This window comes from Bubalus kerabau, chromosome 11 (genome assembly GCF_029407905.1).
Source record: "Bubalus kerabau isolate K-KA32 ecotype Philippines breed swamp buffalo chromosome 11, PCC_UOA_SB_1v2, whole genome shotgun sequence".
In the NCBI taxonomy this organism is placed as follows: Eukaryota; Metazoa; Chordata; class Mammalia; order Artiodactyla; family Bovidae; genus Bubalus; species Bubalus kerabau.
Window position 1 is genome coordinate 43908171 of NC_073634.1, and position 24852 is coordinate 43933022.

Sequence of the window (24852 nt, forward strand, 5' to 3'; positions counted from 1 at the left end):
TGGAACTTTATTCAAAACTCAGTCTATTCTATCAGCTAGGTCACAGAAAGAGCAGTAATTTCCAGTAGAGGTTTTTAAGTTGATTAATTGGTAAGCCTTTATTAAAATGAAGGCAAAAAAATATAATCAAACTCAAGAAGTATTCCACAGGAAAATATAGGAGAATTAGGACATTTTTATATTTCTAAAATTGCTGCTAAGAAGAGTGTCAGGAAGGCCGGAGAGGTTCAAAAACAAAGAACTGATTGTCAGAATGAGAGGCCACTTAATCTGGCAAAGAGATCACTGATGATGTTGGGTGGGTTGTGTTGATTGAAAGGTTAAAGTGAGAGGCAAGATTGTTGGAGGCCAAAGAGGAAGAAGACAGTGAGAAAGTTGTAGTAGATAATTTTAAAGAAAAATGTTTCAGGATGTTGTTCTTGAAAGGCACTATGACTGGCAAATCCTCAGTTCATAGGACCAAGTCTAAGAAAATAGGATCTTAGAAACAAAATTAAAACAGCATTACATGCATTAAAAACTCCACAGCAAATAAAAGCTGCGAAAGGCACCTGCCTTCCAAACCAGCTACTTTTGTCAGCATTAAAAGCCTATACCCACAGGTAAATCCTTTTGAATTATCTTCTTTTTAGTTGTCTGGGGACACATGGCTCCAGGATTGTGGTCCGCCAAGGCAGACGGTCCCCAAGCTCTAGGGTACACAGATTATTTTTGGATTTAAAGTGTTTGAGCCCATTCTTACTTGAAATTCAGTGTCTTTTGCACTTGTTCTTGTTTCATTTCCTTAAGCTCTGGCAAAATGCTTTTGTAACCGTATAGCCTTTCTACAAATTATCTTGGTATTTAGGGGAAGTTATTTTTTGTCTACGCCCCCACCACCCCCCGCCAAAGGGATGTGCATCTGGGGTCATATCTGCAGAGTCAGAGGATGTGCTGTGAGAAGGTCTTTCTTTGCAACACCAGACTACACAGTCCACCAGAGAGCACAGTGACATTTATTGTCCTGTCCTGCCACTTAAGAGATTGAACTGAATCTATAATGTATAAAATGGCTTTAAATGTGTAATGTGTACATATAAAATGACATATTTAAAATTTGTTTGGCAAGAGCTGATTTGATTATGAATGGTATATTGTGAGAAAGGGACAAATAAAAGGAAAACATTTGGCTGTATTAGATGACAATCTGCAGATAATTTGTTTTAAAAAAATGATTTCATTAAGGTGGCTTTGAGGTATGCTATGTGTTTGGAGCAGGAGTTGAGGGGCAATCAGCAGGGGCTGCTAAGAATCAGAGGCCATGGAAAACAAGGTGGGGCAGCTGAAAGGATCTCCAGCCCACATTAGAGGAAACAGCATGTGAACAGCCAAGGCCACGGAATGAGGCTAGCCCAAATCTGTGGAATCTGTGTCAAGTGAAGGCAGGGTTTTAAAGAGGCAGCAGCTTCCAGGTGTGTATATCACAGAGTTCTGTGCCAGTCACAAAAGCTAGTGGAAGCAAACTCTTGGGGTAAGAGGTTTACAGTTCTTCCCTGAAAGGCTGAAGTCCCAGCTTTGTTACAACTTGGCTCCAATAGTTCTAGCATATAAGCCAGAAGGCAGGAAGAAGATGAGTTGGAAAGATAGGTAGGCTCCATATGAAGGTTAGGTAGAGGTGTGGGTATTTCCCCAGAACTCTTTGTATAGGGGCAGCAGACCCAACCCTCTTGCCAAATCCAGCTCACTAGTGGCTTATAGAGTTTTAAATATTCTGTTGTGTCACTGTTGTGCGTGTTATGTGGGGAGGGTTGAGGACTGAGTGTGGCTGCAAAGACTGCAGGAACAGAATAGGGAAAAAAATGAATTGATAAAGATGGAGTAACTCAATGAGACTGTAGGATTGCAATATAATAAAGCATTCAGAATATAATATACCAAAGGTGTAGGGTCTGTAAGCAAAAACCATATGCTCCAATAAGCCATGTGTCTAGGAGTATATATTTCCAACAATTGGAAGTTACTTAAGCTTGCTCTGAATTAATGTGTCAGAATTCTGTATCAAGCTGTTATGTGTGTTGCCACAACTCAACGAAAATTTTAGATTCAAAGAATATTCTCATACAACGCATTTGTTGCAGAGCCATCTTTTCTGAATGAACCTTTCTAAATATAGCACAGGTGAAACTGAGCACTGGAAAGAGTTTGACAATGGCATGTTATTAACAATTGCCATAGTCGCCTCTAAACCAATACACTTTGAAAATTTTATCTTCTGTGTGTATTGCATATCATTTAACTGATTAACTCCCGGGCTAAAAAATAAAACAGAACGAATATCACACATCCTTCCCGTCTCATGCTCATAATTAGTTGAAGAATGATGTGTACATACAAGAGGCTCTGTGGATCTCTAAGAATGTCACAAAATCAGGACACACACACAGAGCACTCAACACTGAGCATTTAGACCAACATTTCCTGAAAATCTTGTCTTCTGTTTCATTTTGCTTTTTATGACTGCCTCAAGTTTTTGTAGTCTAACCTAAGGATAACGTATTAGTTTTCTACTGCTATTATTTAAAAATTACTACAAACGTCATGGTTTAAGGTAACACAAATTTATCATTTTTATAGTTCTGTAGGTCAGAACTCTGACAGAGGTGTCACTGGGCTAAAATCAAGGTGTCAGCAGGATTGCATTCCTTACTAAGGATTCTGGGGGAAAACCCATTCTTTGGCCTTTTCCAGCTTCTAAAGGCCACTAACATTCCTTGGATCGTGACCCACTTCCTCCATCTTCAAAGTCAGAAATGTTGTATCTTTCTGACCATTCCTCCATGGTCACATCCCCCTCTATTCACTTGGGCACAGTTCTCTGCTTTGTAGGAGCAATGTGATTTGATTGGCACACCTGGACCATCTCCCCAGTCTCACGGCCTTTAATTAACCTTAATGACATTTTACAAAAAGTCTCTTTTGCCACAGAAGGTATCATATTCACAGATTCCGAGGATCATGATGTGGACATCTTTTCGGGTGGGAGATTATTTTGCCTTATTTTCAATTCTGCTCTTCTTTCTAACTGTTAATTTAGGTTCTTCCAGAAGCAGATGCCAAGGCCAGGATCCCAGACAACAAGTTTATGTGGGAGTGATACCAAGAAATGCTGATGGGGGACTAGGGAAAGGAGATAAGGAATTTAAAAAAGACAAGAAATGGTGTGTTATTAAGCAAGTTGCCACTGGGAAATTGAAGTTTAATCCCATTGAGGGTAATTCTGAGGGATAGTGTAGAACTCACCGTCATCTAATAGAGCAGTGAATTATTCTAAATCTGCAGCTTTAGCCTTCAAATCCCTGTCTTTATTGGTTCAGATGGCTTCTGAGGGTATTCTCTCTGGTACTTCTGGCTTGTCCTGCATGTGGGCTAAATATATTTTGTCCATCCAGGTTGAAGACCTGAAGAAGCATTCATAGGTACTCAGAGCAAGCAGGGTTCAGTGTGAAGTGAGTGCCAGAGGTTTATGTATGGGGCTCCAAAGGATACCTCTTAGATTTAATCTATCCCTAAATTCTGTGTTGTGCTCAGTCATGTCCAACTCTTTGTGACCCCATGGACTGTAGCCCACCAGGCTCCTCTGTCCATGGGATTTTCCAGGCAAGAATACTGGAGTGGGTTGTCATTTCCTTCTCCAATCCCTAAATTCTACTTTTGATTATTCCTCCATAATTTCCCTGACACTTCCCTCTTTCTTCCTCTCTATTGCTATGATTCAGATTGATTTCTCTGTATCACTCTACTGGTTGGTTCTTTCCACCTCAAGTTCTATACCACCCAATCTGTGCTATGGGTATGACTTCAAAATTTGTTTTGCTGCAAACATGACTTCTGTTGTGTTTCTTAGACAAGCAAGTAAGCAAAAACCTTCATCGATTTCCTGTCATCTACAGGAAAATTTGAAGTGAAAAATCCTGTCTAGCCTTCAAGTACTTCCATTTTGGCCCTGTATTAACTTATCTTTGTCAAATCTTATACTTACATCAGTTAATGTTTATCAACTTTACCCCATCCCTGGAGAGCAGGAGAAAGTGAAAGTGTTAGTCACTCAGCTGTGTAGGACTCTCTGTGACTCCATGGGTTGTAGCCTGCCCAGACTTCTCTGCCTATGGAATTCTCCAGGCAAGAATACTGGAATGGGTTGATATTTAGGACTAAGCCATTTTACCTGTGTTTTGTCTTTGTCCATAGTTCTTGGGCTTCCCAGGTGGCACAGTGGTAAAGAAACCGCCTGCCAATGCAGGAGATGCCAGTTCGATCCCTGGGTCAAGAAGATCCCCTGGAGAAGGAAATGGCAACCCACTCTAGTATCCTTGCCTGGGAAATCCCATGGACAGAGGAGCCTGGCAGGCTACAGTCCATTGGGTCACAAAGAGTCCAAGAGGACTAAGCAACTGAGCACAGCAACATGTCCTCAGTCCTTGGGATCTAAACCTGGATGATGTGAAACTTTATGCCTAACCCAAGCCAAACACTCTTGTTGCATTACTCTCCTTACTTGTCTTACTACTATTGGAGGGCCCATCTTCTACTTTCCTTTCTTTATGTTCTTGGTCATAGCGTTTCTGTTCTGGACTAATGATCTAATCCCAGCCCATCCTTCAAGGAGAAGGTAATGGCACCCCACTCCAGTACCTTTGCCTGGAAAATCCCATGGATGGAGGAGCCTGGTGGGCTGTAGTCCATGGGGTCGCTAAGAGTCGGACAAGACTGAGCAACTTCACTTTCACTTTTCACTTTCATGCATTGGAGAAGGAAATAGCAACCTACTCCACTGTTCTTGCCTGGAGAATCCCAGGGATGGGGGAGCCTGGTGGGGTGCCTTCTATGGGGTCGCACAGAGTTGGACACGACTGAAGCTACTTAACAGTGGTGGCGGCAGCAGCAGCAGCATCCTAAGCCTACTATTAGCCATTCCCAGCTGGAAGTGAGGAATCTCTCTTCTCTGAACTCTTTAAAGCTATTGTTTTAGCTTTTATTATTTTTGTTCATAATTTTAGCTATCTTTTCATAGAATGTAAGTCTGATCTTCTCAGACAGGTTCTTGGGCCTTTAAAAATAACAAGACATCATATATTTTTGCCTCTCAAATCCTAAAATGTTTGGGTTATTGTATGTACTCTTTAGCTATTTGTTGACATTTGTTAAACATAAATAATTGTTTTTTTTTTTAAAGTATGAGTGGCACATTTTGACAAAAGTGAACTGGGGAAAAAAAGATCAGTATTTTAGTGACAAGCCACTGCTGTGCTACAAAGCAATTCATTACTTGAGTTGAATGATAAAAGAACCTAATTCTTTCTTACTTCAAGCAAGCAAATTAAAAAAAAAAAAAGTAAAGTCACTGAAAGGTTTGAAACTAGGATACGTTAAAAGTACAGACTAAAAGTTTGAAATGTTTCCCTCTCTTCTTAACCTAGCCCAAAAAGACAGGGTGAAGATTACAAAGCATCTTTTCCTTTTTCAAAACTGAAGTACAGTTAAAAAGTGTTTGGGCTTTTCAATTAAAAATTTTCAAACTTAGAAACTAAATTAAAAAGGACTTAGGATATGACTGCATCTGCAAAGCAAAATGTCCAGTGGTTTCTTGGATGTGGGTTTTTCTATTTTTCATTGGGAAAAAAAAATCCCTGTGTTCATTTGATCTTTTAAGTCAAGGGGGTGACTGCAAAAAGCTGGGTGTGAGGATTCCTTAAGATATCAGCAAAGTTTTCTTCTGTACACAGTTATACATAACAGGGCTCATGTTTTGTGCTGCTGTTTTAATATTGGAAATTGTATTTCACAGTGACTTTCATCTGGCCTTTTGGACCAAGAATGGCATCATAGTACTGCCAACAGAAAAGAATAAATGCTTCTGGCAGGGGCCCATCCTTTGCTTATCTCAGACCTCATTAACACCAATCAGTTGAGCTGATAGTCAACACATACCACAAGTATCATCCTTTAGGAGTTCTCAGTCCTAGGAGTTGAAAAATACAAATGCCTGGGCCCTGCCTGCAGCAATTTTGAGGTAATAGTTTTGGGCTGTGTTTTGGGTATCAGCGTTCTGAAATTAGCTCCAGGTGCAGAGTTCCAAAGAATAGCAAGAAGAGATAAGAAAGCCTTCTTCAGCGATCAATGCAAAGAAATAGAGGAAAACAACAGAATGGGAAAGACTAGGGATCTCTTCAAGAAAATCAGAGATACCAAAGGAACATTTCATGCAAAGATGAGCTCGATAAAGGACAGAAATGGTATGGACCTAACAGAAGCAGAAGATATTAAGAAGAGATGGCAAGAATACACAGAAGAACTGTACAAAAAAGATCTTCACAACCCAGATAATCACGATGATGTGATCACTGACCTAGAGCCAGACATCCTGGAATGTGAAGTCAAGTGGGCCTTAGAAAGCATCACTACGAACAAAGCTAGTGGAGGTGATGGAATTCCAGTTCAGCTATTCCAAATCCTGAAAGATGATGCTGGAAAGTGCTGCACTCAATATGCCAGCAAATTTGGAAAACTCAGCAGTGGCCACAGGACTGGAAAAGGTCCGTTTTCATTCCAATCCCAAAGAAAGGCAATGCCAAAGAATGCTCAAACTACCGCACAATTGCACTCATCTCACACGCTAGTAAAGTAATGCTCAAAATTCTCCAGGCCAGGCTTCAGCAATATGTGAACCGTGAACTTCCTGATGTTCAAGCTGGTTTTAGAAAAGGCAGAGGAACCAGATATCAAATTGCCAACATCCTCTGGATCATAGAAAAAGCAAGAGAGTTCCAGAAAAACATCTATTTCTGCTTTATTGACTATGTCAAAGCCATTGACTGTGTGGATCACGATCAACTGTGGAAAATTCTTCAAGAGATGGGAATACCAGACCACGTGATCTGCCTCTTGAGAAATTTGTATGCAGGTCAGGAAGCAACAGTTAGAACTGGACATGAAACAACAGACTGGTTCCAAATAGGAAAAGGAGTACGTCAAGGCTGTATATTGTCACCCTGTGTATTTAACTTCTATGCAGAGTGCATCATGAGAAATGCTGGACTGGAAGAAACACAAGCTGGAATCAAGATTGCCGGAAGAAATATCAATAACCTCAGATATGCAGATGACACTACCGTTATGGCAGAAAGTGAAGAGGAACTCAAAAGCCTCTTGATGAAAGTGAAAGTGGAGAGTGAAAAAGTTGGCTTAAAGCTCAACATTCAGAAAACGAAGATCATGGCATCCGGTCCCACCACTTCATGGGAAATAGATGGGGAAACAGTGGGAACAGTGTCAGACTTTATTTTTCTGGGCTCCAAAATCACTACAGATGGTGACTGCAGCCATGAAATTAAAAGACGCTTACTCCTTGGAAGGAAAGTTATGACCAACCTAGATAGCATATTCAAAAGCAGAGACATTACTTTGCCAACAAAGGTTAGTCTAGTCAAGGCTATGGTTTTTCCTGTGGGCATGTATGGATGTGAGAGTTGGACTGTGAAGAAGGCTGAGCGCCGAAGAATTGATGCTTTTGAACTGTGGTGTTGGAGAAGACTCTTGAGAGTCCCTTGGACTGCAAGGAGATCCAACCAGTCCATTCTGAAGGAGATCAGCCCTGGGATTTCTTTGGAAGGAATGATGCTGAAGCTGAAACTCCAGTACTTTGGCCACCTCATGCGAAGAGTTGACTCATTGGAGAAGACCCTGATGCTGGGAGGGATTGGGGGCAGGAGGAGAAGGGGACGCCAGAGGATGAGATGGCTGGATGGCATCACCGACTCGATGGACGTGAGTTTGAGTGAACTCTGGGAGTTGGTGATGGACAGGGAGGCCTGGTGTGCTGCGATTCATGGGGTGGCAAAGAGTCGGACACGACTGAGCGACTGATCTGATCTGATCTGATCCTAAGAAGCAGACAACTGAGTCACTGCTCTAGTCCCTGTCTACTTCTGCAGGCTGACCAAAAAAAAAAAAAAAAAAAAAAATCTTGTGGACTACAGAGTTTTTAGATAACCTAAAAATCATCTACTGTCCTTTCTCAAGCAGTTTACTAATTGAGCAGGCAGATCTGGCAGTATTAAGAGGAATGACTCCTTCCCATACAGCAAAAGTCAGAGCTGAGCTTCAGCTCTGCTCACTTCTAGGCCATAGTCCTTCCTTACTTAAAGTGGAATCCAGCAGAATTTGTTAGAAATGCAAAATCTCAAGCCCTACCCCAGCCTCCTCAATCAGAGTCTGCTTGTTTTAAAACAACTTCCCCAGGTGTTTGGTACTCACATTCCTGTGAGAAACACTCATCTAACTGCTTACCTGCCACCTCTGAGAGTTTGGAGTTTCATTTACCTCTGTAACTTCAACATCTAGCACAATACCTGGAACTCGGAAGATAACTATTTGTTAAATTTTGGCTTCCTTTTTGCTATAAAATATGTTAGACATACACTTTAATTAAATAATTTATTATTTGAATGCATGAACTTTGATACTTTCTCTATACTGTTTAGTATTTCATCTTTATGAGCGTTTATTGAGTACCTGCTATGTTTTAGGCACTGCAAATGCAAAGGTGGATGAGATACTTTTTAGGAGCTCACTGTCTAGTTGAGGACACGATAGGGACAATCAACAGATGTGATGATACTGGGGGGAAGGGCCACAATGGAAATCCTATGGCATGAGAGCCCTCAGTGTTTGCGATGGGAACAGGGAGAAAGAACATTGGGTCTAGGTTTTGGGGGTAGTCTTGGATGGTCTTTGGGGTGGCCTAGAGATTTTAAGAGTAAATGAAAGCAAAGTTGACTCTGGACAGTAGTCAGGGGTCAGCCAGGTATTGGAGGTATAGGGATGTAGGGAGCACTATTCAAAGGGCATTACAAGGAGATGGAGCACCCCCACTCAAAGGCTCAGAATAGAGGCACTTTTACCTTGTGTGTCAAAATAAAGGGAAAACTACATTTAAGAATGGCTGCTCTTGGGACTTCCCTGGTGGTCCAGTGGCTAAGACTCTGTACTCTCAATGCAAGGGGCCCGGGTTTGATCCCTGGTCAGGGAACTGGATCCTACATGCCGCAGCTAAGAGTTTGCATGCCACAATGAAGACCCAGTGAAGCCAAATAAATAAATTTTAAAAAATGTATATATTTTTTTTCTAAAAAATAACGGCTGCTCTTGATAATCCAATGGAGGGAACTGTAGTAGATACTGGAGGTGGGGTGCAGAGAAGGTGGCCAAAGGATTGGAGTTTCAGCTTCAGCATCAGTCCTTCCAATGAATATTCAGGACTGATTTCCTTTAGGATTGACTGGTTGTATCTCCTTGCAGTCCAAGGGACTCTCAAGAGTCTTTTCCAACACCATAGTTCAAAGGCATCAATTCTTCAGCACTCAGCTTTCTGTATAGTCCAACTTTCACATCCGTATATGACTACTGGAAAAACCATAGCTTTGACTAGATGGACCTTTGTTGGCAAAGGAGCTCTTGTAATGGTGTTCTTTTGGTCTGTATTCTCAAAATGTCTAATGTTCAAAATTGGCGATAAATTGTTGGCCGGTCCAATCCAGACAGAATCACCCAATTTCAATACCTTCAAATATCTTCCCTTTTCAAATAAGGCTGTAGGTCAGAAATCTTTGACTGTGGTTCGAATAAGACCTGTGCCATCCAATACAGTCACTTCCAGCCACATGTGGCCATGGAGTGCTTGAAATGTGGTTAGTCTAAATTGAGTTGTGTGGTTAGAATAAAATAGACACCAGTTTTGAAGATTTATTACCAAAAAATTGTGAAATCTCAATAATATTTTATATTGATCACATGTTGAAATGCTAATATTTTGGATACACTTTGGTTAAAGAAAATGTATTTTTAAAATAATTTCACCTGCTTTTCACTTCTAAAAATGTATCTCCTAGAAATTTTCAAATGATACAGATATATGACTCACATTATATTTCTGTGGGCAGAATTGGCTAGACTATTCCAACCTGAGGATGCTAGCAAATAATTGTTTCTCACTTATACAGTAGAGCATACTCCTAAGTCCATTTGTGGCTCCAGATGACTTGGGAATGGTTTTAGCTTTAAAGTTGCAGAGACACAGCTTTTCAACAGTGGTGACAGACTGGGATAAAGTCAGATGACTCATAGGCAAAATTTTGCCTTTATTGAATATTTAAAAATTTTTTCATTTTAGGATATCTTTTAAACATCACTGCAGTTATTTTTATTTCATGGCTATGCAGGTTTGTGACTCGTCTAACTCTTTCCTTCAAATGCCTGAGTAAAATGCCTTTGTCAAATACACCCTCTCTAATCTGTGTTATTTGACATACACTAGGTAGGACAGAGCTTTAGGTCCTGTTTTCACTTCAGTGGAGATGTGAAAGTTCCAGTTAATGAGAGCGTTGTGTAAGTGTTTGTGTTTCAAGGAAAAAAAAAAAAAGGCTCTCTGAATATGCCTTAAAGCTTTAGATATTCTGTGCAGGGAATAAAGTGACATGCTCAAATTAACTTTGGCCAGACAGATCCACATGATATGAATATAAATGTTCAAGTCTTGCTCAAATTAAAGTTCTTGGTATCAAGGGGAGCTCTTTCTCACTAGTCAAAATCACTGGATCTCACTCTTCTGTTGGAACGAATTGTACATGATTTGCATTGAACTCAAGTATGAGATTTTATTCACTATACTTATTTTAATACATTTTAAAAGGGAACTTCTTCAGTGGTCTAAAACTTTCAGTCCACATTTCTCTTCTCTGGGTTTTGAGAACTTCAAAAATCTTTCTACTTTTTCACCAATGGTTATGTGGTTAATTGGAAACAGTATGTAAAGAGACTAGAATTTGAGTCTTGAAGTCAGCCGGAAGGTTTCCATGGCTTATATTCTGGTGATCAGAAGCAGGTCAGTTAACCAAAAAAATAACTTTCTAAAGCACCCATTCCTTGAGTTGTTATTTCTCCAAAAATAACCTCTCTGAAAGTCAGTTCACCAAAATCCACTTTCCCTATTGAGCAATTCATGAAATGATCAGTTTGCCAAATCACTAATTCAACAAAGCTTTCCTTCTATTAAGCTTTTCTGAAGTTTATGGCAAATCCTGTTGTATAAGATGATTGCAGCAACTCTGGGGATATTTTAAAGTTTTAGTGTTAAACTCTTCTTAGATTTCATTTTTGCTGCAGCAGTTTTATGTTAACTAGTTGATAGGCACTGACTAAAATTCGGTGTGGGCTTCTGGTTTCCTGAGTGTTGATCTCAGACTTTTGGAATTATAATGACTGTATTTCAAGTCACACTGTTGTGCTTGTCTTCAAGACCTTTGATAAATCAGGAGGACAAGGTAAGTTTCTGTCATTTTTAATCTGGCCCACTCCCTTTTCTACTTTTTTGGCTCATAGATTGATAAAGCAAATGGAATAGATGCCTTAATATCCCAAACATTTAAAAAGTATCTGAAATGTGAAACATACAGGAAATGACAGCTGATATGGACCTGTAAATGTGCTGCATAGCTACAGGGCTTATGGCTAGGGCAAAATAAAATTTTAAAAACTTAAAATTAAGACTAAACTAAAATGTTAAGATATAACTTAGTGCTGTTAAACAATCCTGTGCAACTCAATTTGCTAAAAACCTTATACAATTCAGAAAGGTTATGCCTTCTGTCTCTTTGTCAGTTTGCAGGAATATTTGAGATGAAAGTCTATACCATTTATTATAAGCAGAAGAAAAGAAGTAGGAAGACCCAGAAGGGGTTTTATAACAGACCATGTGATTAGGACCTCAAATTTGGCATATACTAGCCTGGAAAATCCCGTGGATGGAGGACCCTGGTTGGCCGCAGTCCATGGGGTCGCTAAGAGTCGGACATGACTGAGTGACTTCACTTTCACTTTTCACTTTTATGCATTGGAGAAGGAAATGGCAGCCCACTCCAGTGTTCTTGCCTGGAGAATCCCAGGGACGGGGGAGCCTGATGGGCTGCCGTCTATGGGGTCACACAGAGTCGGACACGACTGAAGCGACTTAGCAGCAGCAGTCACCAATATGGAGTGAATTCAAGTTCCTAAAAAATGTTGCCATGACAACAAAATTAAAATATTCAACTTTAAAAATAATCTTGAAAGCTTTACTGACTGGATAATATTAATTGCTATAAAAGCAATAGTTTAAAGCAACAAGCTCTTGATAAATTCAGCTAATTGGCCATTCTTCAATTCATCATTTGGTAAATTGGCCATTTGGTGAATGGATCTGTAGCAAATTACCCTGAAAGTATATGATTTGGGGCAAGTTAGTCACTGTTCTAATTCTCACTTACTTTACTCTATGAAAGGGGATGATAAAGAAGAGTACCTCTTAGGAATCTGTGAGGATTAAATAAGATAACATGTGTTACCTTACACTTAGCTTTACAAATGGTAGTTCCTTTCCCTTGGAATGACAGTCCACTTGTGGCTGGGCCACTAACCAGCTGTGTCAAATGATGCCAATTTTGGGGGTCTTAGTTTTCTTTAAAGTGAAGGGATCTGACTAAATTGTCTCTATGATCCCCTTTCATCCAAATACCTTTATGCTGTTAAAAACAAACGCTGGCCTGTTGAATCAAGTCCTGCTTAGATTCCAGAATTTCTGAGGCCTGGGTTCCAGGTAAGGACAGAGTTCAGGGATTAAGTAGTTGAATCACTGGTGCTAAATTGTGATTAGCCTCTGTGAGTTGTTGCTGGGATCCTGAATATTTTACAGTCTCAGAAATTCCAAGGTGATGTTCTTTTCAGCAACCCTATAGGAAAACAAGTTTTTTCTATATAAGCCTTGGATTGAAGCTGTGTGAAGGGCAGAACCTGACCATGTGGATATCTCTGGGTGACCCTTGGCTTCGAAGAGATGTCCAAGTATCAGTTCAGCTCCAAGAGGCCCTCCTTATTGATGTACCTAGAGTATGGAGGGTTTGCTAGGGGAGCCTGAAACCTGGCTGGGTACCTACTAGCACATATACTGACTGTGAGGGACCTGTTGGTTTCTGTTCCTTTCAGTTCTACTCTGGGCTTTTTGTTACTTAGTATTGTGCATTTCTTTGCTATCCTAAATAGTCTTTGATCAAAATGAGATCAGCATACACTTGACTGTATTACAGCATCCGAACATTTCTGTGCATAACCAGTCTTTATTCTGACTGGAGCATGTCATATTTGTGAATTCAAATTAGTTAGAATAATAAATTAAAAAAAAAAAACTTTTTTAGAGCAGACCAATGAGCTTCTATTGAAAATAGCAATTGCCTAATTTAAAATGCTATAGAAAAACTCAACTCTCTTCTCCTTGATATTGTACATGTTAGAGGTTTTCCCCAAACACAGCAAAGTTTCCAAATGTACTGATTGTGTATCCAGTCAATGCTATATCCCTGGACCAGCTGCATTTCCCTCCATGATTTCAAGTCTATCTTCGGGACTTTTAAACAAAGTAAAAAGCACACACTTTCTTTACATTTTCTTCCATAAAATTCAGCACAAATCTGACTACATTTACTCAGGGGAAAAAGAAAGAGACATCTCCATGCTCTAGGAACCATTGACAGAACATATTGCAATCTTTTCATTAAGTTCACACAAAATGAGGATTTAACGCATGGGCAAAACAGCCTTCCCTAGAGGCTCCATTGCCCATAATCCCACCTTGAAGATAGCTCCATATTAATTGTTGCAGCCAAGTGGACACGGAGTTTTACTGCTTGGCACTCCCACTTCACAGATAACTAACTGCAATTGTGAAAACCTTTGTTTTTCATTTTCTAACACAGTCTTGTTCAAGCAAATCTTTCATATGTTTGTTTAAACCCAGAAGATCCATATGGATCAAGCTAGACATTTATTTTCCTGTATTCCCTTTACTGTATTTTGATCATAAATGTATGACTTTTAGAATATCTGAAAGGGCATATAGTTGCAAGTATACACATACACACATATACACACACACAGTCTGCTGTAAAATTTAACATGGGAAAATTCATATATCAGAAATTGACAGATTGGAACTTGACCATACACATTAGCAAAACCCAGCTGAAGCTACCTTTAAATAACCATAACCGTGTGTGTGCTTGTGTGATAAGTCGCTTCAGTTGTGTCTGACTCTTTGTGACCCTATGGAGCAGCCTGCCAAGCTCCTCTGTCCATGGGATTCTCCAGGGCAGAATACTGGAGTGAGTTGCCATACCCTTTTCCAAACCATAACCATATCCCTAGTTAATTTAAAATATGATTCAATTTATAAGTATGTTATTTTCATTTCACTTCTGGGATGCATTTATTGTTTAATGTACGGTGCACCTGGATGAAATGAACATTTATAAATTCTGGCTTACCTTTCCCATTTCTGTGCCTCAGGTTGTTAACTGTTGACGTCTTTATCTAAAATCACGTAGTTCAGCCTTTTAATAAACCCCAAGCAAGCGAGTTCCTCAAAAAACCATTAGGACATATATTATACCCATTTCCTTAAAGAAAACAGACTTTCATATACAGTAAATCCCTCACTACTCCAAATTCCACCTTACTAGTAAGAAGAGCCCAGCTGTTTCAGAGGACTCGACACAGTTTGCAACTTTGGCATGATGAAAGATCCTAGCACATAAACAGCCAGTAGGAGTAACATGCCAGTTTTGAATTGTTCACTGTTTTTATTATAGGTTCTAGGTTTCAGATGAACGGGAGCCTCCTATTGCTTTTATAGCAGGATATTAAATTGCAGCCTCTGGCAGACAGCACCTGCCCCCTTCCTGGCATGCTCTCTAGTCGGTCGTTGGCCATGTGATACTCTAATGCAATGTATATTTTGTATTTTGCTCTACATGGGAATTTAAACATTGGGCAACACGATCTCTCCCTGAAGGTATGCAACCCATGGTGGCAGGTCTTGATTAAGCTACACACAACTAAAATTTAGTATGTATGGAAAGTCCTGTCTTCCACAGGATGTTTTGAGTGGTGAATGAAACGAAATAAGCATCTTAGCCAAATGTATATACTATCTCATTTCCTTTGGATGGAAATTCCCTGAAAGTTCTTTTGTTCTAGCAATCTATTATATTCGCAAAACAGTATAATGTATTTAATACTGCCCTATAGAGAATTAATCATATATACGTGCACTGATCCCTTGTCTGTACTCTATAAGGAGATCAGTGCAGTCTCCCCTAAATTTGAAATTAGGAATATTTGAAATAATTAATAGCCACTGGTTATACTATCCATCTGTATGATTTTATATGAATTTTCAGTCAGATTTTTAAAAACTGGAATAAACAAGGAAGTATTTTAACATTTCAGTTTCTGAATTTCAGTTCATAAAAAAAATACTGAAATACTGACACTGAGTGAGTGAAAGTTGCTTGTCATGTGAGACTCTCTGCGACCCCATGGACTATACAGTCCATGGAATTCTCCAGGCCAGAATACTGGAGTGGGTAGCCTTTCCCTTCTCCAGGGGATCTTTCCAACCCAGAGTTTGAACCCAGGTCTCCCACACTGCAGGCGGATTCTTTACCAGCTGAGCTGTAAGGGAAGCCCACTGAAGTGGGTAGCCTATCCCTTCTCCAGTGGATCTTCCTGACCCAGGAATTGAACTGGGGTCTCCTGCATTGCAGGTGGATTCTTTACCAACTGAGCTATGTGGAAAGCATAGCAAGGTTTAAGTTTTTTGTTAAAATAAAAGGCAATTCCTTAGTTTAACATTCTTAGTTTTTGTATCAGCAGTGTCTGAAGTTCATTTATATGGCATCTTGCTTAAAGGTCTATCCTCCAAGAGTTGCCTAGCTGAGCTTACTATTTATTACTCAGTCAAAAATGGCAATTAAATTTATTAATATACAACTGTGGAACTATGGGTGATCTTGAAATGTGATATACTTAACATTTATCTCATTTACTTATTAAGTTATAAAATCATAACTTCATAGGATTAGAAGAGATCTTAAAGTTTTCCAGCCTAACCACCATCTGATACTTAAATTACTTCTATAACATTCTTGCCAAGCCATTTTCATAGGTATACCTCAGTTGTACTGAGTCCAAGACTTCTCTCCAATACACTGAACAATGCTTCCTCGACCCCTCAACCTCAGAGTACTTACTGCTCAAAACACTGAAGAAACAAGTTTTAAAGGTTACCTGAGGTAACCTTGGCACTTGGGCTTTTGTTTCTGACTCCCTCAGAGTTTATGGAAAGTAAGACTTGGGTACCCAAATCAATAGTTGAAATTTGAAATGGCCTAAGAGGTAGTGGTGTGCTGAAATAGACTACGACCCGCAGTTCTGGTTTGGCTGTTAAGTGGCACTCTGAGTTAAGTGACATCCCTTTGGTATCTTGAAATCAGTCTTGATGGGAATATTTACACCACAGAAATTGGCAAGTGGTTTAAATTGTCATCCTAAAATGTTCATAATTGAATATGAAAGAAGACAACAGGTGAAATGCATTCCAGACCCTATCTGAAAGAAGCGAAATATGATAAGAGATTTTGGCTTCTTAAAAGAATTATGGTGGTGTAGATAACTGTGAAAAAATGAAATATAGAATCTTTAACTAGAGTATTATAACCTTAACTATCAAAACAGTTTATTCTTTTGAGATCAGTTCTTTAAATTTTGGGGGGAAACTTGAAAATTTACTTATGTGACTTGTAGAAAACCACTATTTCTTGCAAATATTCTATATGATGGAATCACTGCATAGTTTTAGACATCTGATCCATGAATTGCAAGTCTCTGAGTTGACTTGCAAAAAGCATTATACAAAGTAACGATAACCGTTTTTTAAAGATCTGTGATTACATATGGATGTGATAATCTGTAGCAGCACTATCAGATAAATAATACATATTTAAAAAATTTCTGTAATTACATGTTTACCCAATAGGCCAGAACGACTCTGTCCCAAGGAGCTGTTACAGACTGAGTAAATAATACATGTTTTAAAGTCCATAATTACATATGTAAACGATAGACTATCGAGTAAATAATGCACATTTTAAAAAGTCCATAATTACATATTTACATGATAGTCTGTAAATTCTGTAATTACTTATTTACACAATAGACCATAACAGCTGTTACAGTCTATTATGTTAACTCTCATAGAATTATATTATGGATTTTTAAAAAACCATAAAGAACCTAAGGAATGGAATGATATGAATGAAATAAAATATGAACTTCATATTTACTATAGCTCTCTCAAAAGAGGACTATTTCAAGTTTAAACTATCTCAAGGTAAAACTCATGACTGATACTTTATTGAAAACAACTGATCTAAAACTTGTTTGCAAAAATATAAATTAAGGAATCATTAGCAAGGAATAACTGGGTGGTGTGATACTAAGCTAAGTTTTTCACCATCTCCATGGATAAAACTTATTTTTGGTAGTATAAATAAAACATTGTTTCAAACTTTTCTATTTCTTAGGGTTCTCATAAAATTACAGTGAAGCATAATTATTGGAATTGTATTTGTGTTCATTTTTTAAGTGCAGTAGAATATTCTATAGTTTGTACATATTAATAACATTTGAGTGTATGTGCATCGGTTGTAATAATGATAACATAGGCATTTGTATGCTTTTCACGAGGATTACAGTTGCTTTCTTATCTTTTAAGGGTCCTCCTGCATTAAAAACTCATATGGTACATTTTATGTTTCAAGCTCTGAGTTTATTCTAAAGTATAAGATCAATGCAACTGAATGAGACTTCTGTCCATAATTAAATAGAAAGACTAAACCATGCAAGTGAAAATTTGTTATTTAATGATGTTAGGCCAATTATTCCTAGTAACAAAACATAGTATGGAAGAAACCTTTGATGCTATTTGTTAGGTATTACTTCTGTAAGATACTTGACAGCTTGAAGTCAGTGAGTGCTTCTCAGAGGAGTGTTGTACAAAAATAAATCTTCCCTTTTAATAAAATTTATTTCACTTCATATTTGAGCTACAAACCCCTGGCATTTCTCAACATCCATGGACAAGGTATTTAAACCATTTATTTGAATGCAACTCTTGGTACGAAGAGTTATATGAGGATCTAGTACATACATATGTGCACAACTTTCACAAAACCACATATGCCCTTATAAAATGTAATGCATTCTGATATACTCTACTCCATATATTCTGTCTTGTAAAAATGCCAGTTGTGACTCACCAAGTTGATTTCATGATCCACAAAGGGGTCACAACCTGCAATTTGAAAAGCATTGATTTAGATGTTTTTAAAATTATTGGGCATATAGGGCTTCTTCATTTTATAATAGGTTAATAAAAATCTGTCAGTTTGGAATGGAAGCATTCTATTGGTGGATCTTACTGGTGTAGTCTACCATTATTTATGAATGTAGAAAGATAAAAATATAAATTTTCTCAAGACTGTCTTGAGGTGTATTATTCAAGAGTTTTTTTAATTATTGAAACTGTAGAAATGATTTAATGGGGGCTGTGCATAGTGATACCTCAGATTTGTAACTCAGAATGGCCTGCTTGCAGAGGGATTCATTTCTTGGGCATTGTCGATGTTCTCAGTGCAGATTTGGAAGCAAAAAAAAAGAAAGGTGGGGATGGAGGGTGGCGGGGAGGTACTGAATACTAACATAAAAATGACAAATGATCAGAGATTTTTCATCTTCTTTTTATGGTACAGAAGTCCTTGAAAAATGAAATTTCATGGGGTATTGAGTGAATTTTAATGAGTGAGTTAGTTAGAAATTAGAATCCCAGATGAAAAAGTCACCATTATTAATCTGTAAGGAAAGTCAAATATTTAGAAAATTGTTTTACTTTGCTGTCCATTCTATATCAGTGTTCCCTAAAATATCATATTCTAAGATTTTTTGTGGGAAATAGAAGAAAAATTTTCAAGAAGCCATGCTTCCAATAGCATAATTTGTTGTTGTTTAGTCACCAAATTGTGTCTGACTCTTGTGTGACCCCATGGACTGTAGCCTTCCAGGTTCCTTTGTCTATGGGACTTTCCAGGCAAGAAAACTGGAGTGGATTGCCATTTTCTTCTCAAGGGGATCTTCCTGACCCAGCGATTGAACTCCTGCATGGCAGACGGTTTCTTTACAGCTGAGCCACTAGGGAAGCCCCAATTGTATAATAGAAGGTCCAAATTTGGTAAATACTCACCAGACTCAAATATCTAAAATCTAATACTGTCTACTTGGAGAAGGAAATGGCAGCCCACTCCTGTATTCTTGCCTAGAAAGTTCCGTGGACAGAGGAGCCTGGTGGGCTACAGTCCACAGGGTCACAAAGGGGCGACATGACTGAGCAACTCCGCACAAGTACAGTATTGTCTACTAGTCTCTATCTTATCAATACTTTGCATCAGGAGACCAGAGAAAAGGAAGGAAATTTTTGTAAGTATTCTTTAGTGATCTCTTTACTATTCGTGACTTTGGACAAGCTCAGTGGGTAGACTGTCTTTAGACCACAGATTTATATTTATAAATTCAGTCATAATCTCAAATATGTATCATGCCAGAGTTTTTGATTTTTAAAAAGAATTCTCTCTGCTATTTGTTTTTACATCTGCATTCTTAAGGTTTTAGAGCACAGCCCACCATCCGACTATTCTCTCACCTGAAGAGCCAGCAGTTGTCCTAAACCCCTCACCTTCCTTCATTCTCTCTGTTCCATCAAGACCACAATGGCCTATTTGCTAACTATATTTTGAACTTGCTGCTTATTTCCATGCCCACCATCATTTTCTATAGTCAGTCCCTCATTATTTCCTAACTTTTTCCTGTTAAGCCTATGAAATGATCCTCCTGCCTACTTCTATCACTCCATCTTTGGCACTGTTATTGGGGCATGGTTCTAAAAATCAGCTCAAGATTATGCCTGCTCTGTACTAAAAATTCCCTTTCCTTTTGCTTTCTCTGCCATAATGCTAAGGGTTCCCTAGCTCCCTTATTTTTGTCAGGGTGTCCCAATATTAAGTACTCAATAGATATTTGTGAAATGATTAGATGGACAAACCACTGTCTCAAAGCATTAATCTATAATTCAGGCTGATATTTTCCAACTAGATTTATCATAAGTTGAACTCAGTCTTCTCCATGGTTACTAAAAAAAGTGGAAATAGGGACATATCTTAGATAGAGATGAAGTCCTCCAGATTTCTGACTCAATTAGGAATTGTAGCAGCCTAGAACCCACACTCTGACATCATATTTTTATTTTTATTTTTTTTATTTATTTATTTATTTTTTAATTTTATTTTATTTTTAAACTTAACATAACTGTATTAGATTTGCCAAATATCAAAATGAATCCGCCACAGGTATACATGTGTTCCCCATCCTGAACCCTCCTCCCTCCTCCCTCCCCATTCCATCCCTCTGGGTCGTCCCAGTGCACCAGCCCCAAGCATCCAGTATCGTGCATCGAACCTGGACTGGCAACTCATTTCATACATGATATTTTACATGTTTCAATGCCATTCTCCCAAATCTTCCCACCCTCTCCCTCTCCCACAGAGTCCATAAGACTGTTCTATACATCGGTGTCTCTTTTGCTGTCTCGTACACAGGGTTATTGTTACCATCTTTCTAAATTCCATATATATGCGTTAGTATACTGTATTGGTGTTTTTCTTTCTGGCTTACTTCACTCTGTATAATAGGCTCCAGTTTCATCCACCTCATTAGAACTGATTCAAATGTATTCTTTTTAATGGCTGAATAATACTCCATTGTGTATATGTACCACAGCTTTTTAAAGAGAGAGAGAGAGAGAAATCCATTCCCTTCCTGATTTTTCATATGTACATGTAGCAAATTACTTCCACAATATGCAGCATCTTTTCTTGAACTCTGTACCCAAATTAGATGTTGCATTTCAAAAACCTGGACTACTTTATTGAAAAAGAGAAATTCTTTGGCTTTGATTCTGAAACTATGAATGGACATCATTGTGCAACCTTTTTTCTGTAGGAATTTCCCACTTGCTACATTGAAGTTTCAGAAATTTGATTTAATGCCAAATGATTGCATTAGTTGGCTATTGTAATGTCAAATATATATGTATTGGAGAAGTTATTTATTTTATATGCAATCTTTTGTTTTATTTTTTATTATTATATATAATGGGGTTTGAAGACAGAGATAGATTTCTTCTCTGCAGTGTTAACTACACTAAGGGTTAGTATTATGGAATGTCATTTGACTGGCTTTTATGATGATAAATATTTCCATGATAAAATCTACTGTGAATCTGTATTTTCTGGAAATTTCTCTCCATTGGCTACTATTTTACCTTAAGGAGAAAGCAGAGAAAATGCAGAAGCGGTAGAGTTCTTCTAGAAACTTGTAAGCAATTAAGGGAAACTCATGTGTTTCCCTTAAAACTCATGTGTCTCCCTAAAAGGAACACATCTTTCCTTTTATATTATTTGCCAACAGTTACACAGTGTGCAAATTTTTTTCTACTTTTAATTCAAAATCGATGCTGTTGGTGGTGCTATTATCCATTCATAAATATGTCTTAAAATTCAGGGTGTTTGCCACAGAGAGAGGTAAGTTAGAGTTTTTGTCTGGTGACCATTCATTCATTTAGCCATATGACTGAGCACCCCTTGTTGGACATGTAAGCATGAACCCAAGTCTTGGTTTCAAGGAGTGAATAGCCTAGAAGTGATGATGAGACATGCTCATGTATATGGCGCAGTTTAAAAATGCAGTATTAAAAGCTCCAGCCACTTCTCCAGCCAGCTCCACTGTTCTCATTGAGTCTAAGTTAATACCATCTCTTGTTAGCCAGGGTCTGCTAATTGGTTTTCCTACTTTTATTTCTTCCCCGACCCGAGTGCATCCCAATATTCTCAACATAACAGCCAGAGGGTCCTTTTGAACTGAATGTCAGGTCATGTCACTCCTCAGCTCAAACCTCTGTAATAGCCTCCATTTTACTGCCGTAATCTGTCCTTTACCCCCACCCCATGAGCCTCTGACCCCCATCTCCTACTGTTCTTTCCCTCCCTCACAGCCCTCAAGCCACTCTGGTCTCTTTGCTGGTCTTCAAAAATACCCCCAGTGTTTCTTCCGGCTCTTTCCATTGGCTTCTCCTGCTGCCTGGAAAGCTCTTACCCACAGATCCACATTGCTAATTCCCTCCCCTTCTTCAAACCCTAAGGTCTTTGTTAAGATTTTGCTTTCTTGGTAAGTCCTACTTTAATCACTGTATTAAAAATTGGGACTCCCCCCATGCACTTTGTTCCTCTGCTTTACATTTTATCTTACTGCAGAATCGATCACCTTCCAACCCTAGGTGATGACTTGTTACAATATCTATTATTTGTTGTCTGCTCCTCGTTAGAATCTCAGCTCCATAAGGCAGGGATCTTTGTTTTGTTTGCTGATAACAGCTGAAACCTAGAGGAGTGCCAGCCCATAATAAGCAGAAACTATTAGCCAGATGAATGAAAAACATGAGATTTACAGTTAAAATATTATTAAAGTTAACAGGTGAGAGAAATTTATTCCAAGAGGAGGGGTTTGGGGAAGTCTCAGTTGAGGTTTATCTCAATAGTTGGATCTTGATATAGGAGTAAAATTTGGATACATGCAGATACATTAAAGTGAAACTGTTTTGCTCATGGTTTCAAGGAGTTTTTCTTTTAACATTGTCTGGTAATTCTAATTCATAATACTCTTTTTAAAGTCAATAAGAGGTATACTGAAAAAAGGGTCAAGTTCAAAAAGAAATAGGAAAACAGCTATAACATCTTTTAAATATGAGAGTACATTTTTCACCTGTGTAATAGTTCATTTTGTTTTGTAGTGAAAGAAGGAAAGGAAAAACAAAAACATAATCACAGCCATAACATTAAGTCTTATCACTTTCCTCCTACTCTTTCAAAATGATCTCAGAGACCTGATGTCCACAAAAGCTAATTCTGTTTAGCTAAACACTCATTAATTCCAACATAGGCTTTAAAAATTGTCATTTGAATGCTTTGCAGTTCTTTAACTTCTCTTAGGCAAACACAGGAAAAAAATCACTACATAAATATTAACATCGGATAATTAACTGATTAATATAATGTAATGCTAATGACAACATGGGTTAGTTTATAGAAGAATCTTAAATTGAAGTGCCTGCATAGTTTCTGCCTTCTTTTATTTCTTACTTAAACTGCTTAAAGTGAAGCCTGAACAGCAGCACCAAACACTGAACTCAGAAGTTCAGTACTGAAATGACTGGAGGCCATACTGAAAATTAAACGGAATAAGAGCTGAGGAACAACATGGAACACAATTCCTGGCAATGTTTTGCTAGTTCGGCAAAGGTCCTGGTTTTCTCTGCACGCTTGCCTCTTATTCTTTCTTGACCATACTCTTGTCAGGCTTTTATGCTTGTCCCTTTACTGAAACTTCCAGACCTCGTCTTTGCCGTCTCAACAGCATTTGCTACCCTTGAACACTTTCTTGGCTAGTATTCCTGGCTAGTGTTCACATTTCTGGTTTTCCTCCTACCTCACTGCTGTCCCCGAAGCTTTCTTTACGGAATCCTCCTCCTTGTTCCCACCTCACAATGCTGGTGCGTTCCAAGGCGCAGTCCACCTACGTGTCCTTCTCTGGACCTGCACTCTTGAGGCGCTCACCCTTACTCCCATGGCTTGGAAACCATTCACGTGCTGATGACCCCAAGCACTTATCTCTAGCACCTGCCTCTCTTCCATGCTCCCACTGCTTATCATCATTTAATAGGCATCTCCATGTTAACCTGCTTTAGCACAGAACACTTGGTTTCCATTTAGCCTCAACTTCGCAAATTTCTCCTGGCCCCAGTGTGTTTCATCTCAGTATCAGCATTACCATCATTCAGCTGCTCAGGCCAAGAACCCTCAATTCATCCTTGATTACTTTCTTTCACATACAACATCCAGCCCTGTCTGCAGTCTGTTGGCTGTACGTTCAAGGGTGTATCCCGAAGTTGATCCTTCTTTCCATCCCTGCCTTCCCATTTCTAGTCCCTATCATCATCATGTCTGGACTGCCTTTCGGCGTTAGCCCCACAGCTGGTTTTCCTGCTTCCACTCTCATCTGCTTACAATGTATTGTCCGTCTGGCAAACCAATGGAGTTTCAAAAAGATAGATCGAATCATGGCACATTTTCCAATGACTTTCATCACATTCAGAATAAATCCAAAGATCTGCTGCTGCTCTTGCTAAGTCGCTTCAGTCCTGTCTGACTCTGTGCGACCCCATAGACGGCAGCCCATGAGGCTCCCCGGTCCCTGGGATTCTCCAGGCAAGAACACTGGAGTGGGTTGCCATTTCCTTCTCCAATGCATGAAAGTGAAAAGTGAAAGTGAAGTCACAGTCTTGTCCGACTCTTAGCGACCCCATGGACTGCATGTGGCCCACCAGGCTCCTCCGTCCATGGGATTTTCCAGGCAAGAGTGCTGGAGATCCAAAGACCTATCAGGGCCCATAAGTCCCCATATCATTTGGCCTCTGATTCTCTCTCCAGTCCATTGCTTATCTCACTTCCCAGTGACCCCAGGCTTCCATCCCACTGGTTTCTTGGTAGCCCTTCAGACCCCACGTAGTGTAGCCTTTATCATTGCTGCTTCCTCTTCCTGGAATACCTTTATCCTCCACAGGGAGCCAGGTGCAGACCTTGCTTCCTCCCTTTATTCCCTGTACCACTCCCAGGTCAGCAGCTCAGATAGAACATCTTTGCCCACTCCCATGCTGCTCTCTTTCCCAGCTTAGTTTTTCTCCATAGCAGTTATCACTATTAATTGTTTTTTATAGTATATTTTCTG

The 24852-nt window shown here is 39.0% G+C and overlaps 1 long non-coding RNA gene and 1 other non-coding gene across 4 annotated transcripts; one reads left to right on the forward strand and one right to left on the reverse strand.

Annotated features, from left to right (window-relative positions):
• Positions 1-3: 3 nt before the first annotated feature.
• Positions 4-23754, reverse strand: LOC129623109 (uncharacterized). Of its 3 annotated transcripts, none has more exons than XR_008700352.1 (5): positions 23554-23754; positions 18222-18256; positions 14388-14482; positions 3280-3437; positions 4-3156 (listed from the first exon to the last, which is right to left on the reverse strand). It is a non-coding gene; the product is annotated as an uncharacterized LOC129623109 (long non-coding RNA). The 3 variants fall into 3 exon arrangements; XR_008700353.1 differs by lacking the exons at positions 4-3156; positions 3280-3437 and adding exons at positions 11707-12083; positions 12587-12800; XR_008700354.1 differs by lacking the exons at positions 4-3156; positions 3280-3437 and adding an exon at positions 11707-12083.
• Positions 8995-9067, forward strand: TRNAE-CUC (transfer RNA glutamic acid (anticodon CUC)). Its single transcript has one exon. It is a non-coding gene; the product is annotated as a tRNA-Glu (tRNA).
• Positions 23755-24852: the final 1098 nt, after the last annotated feature.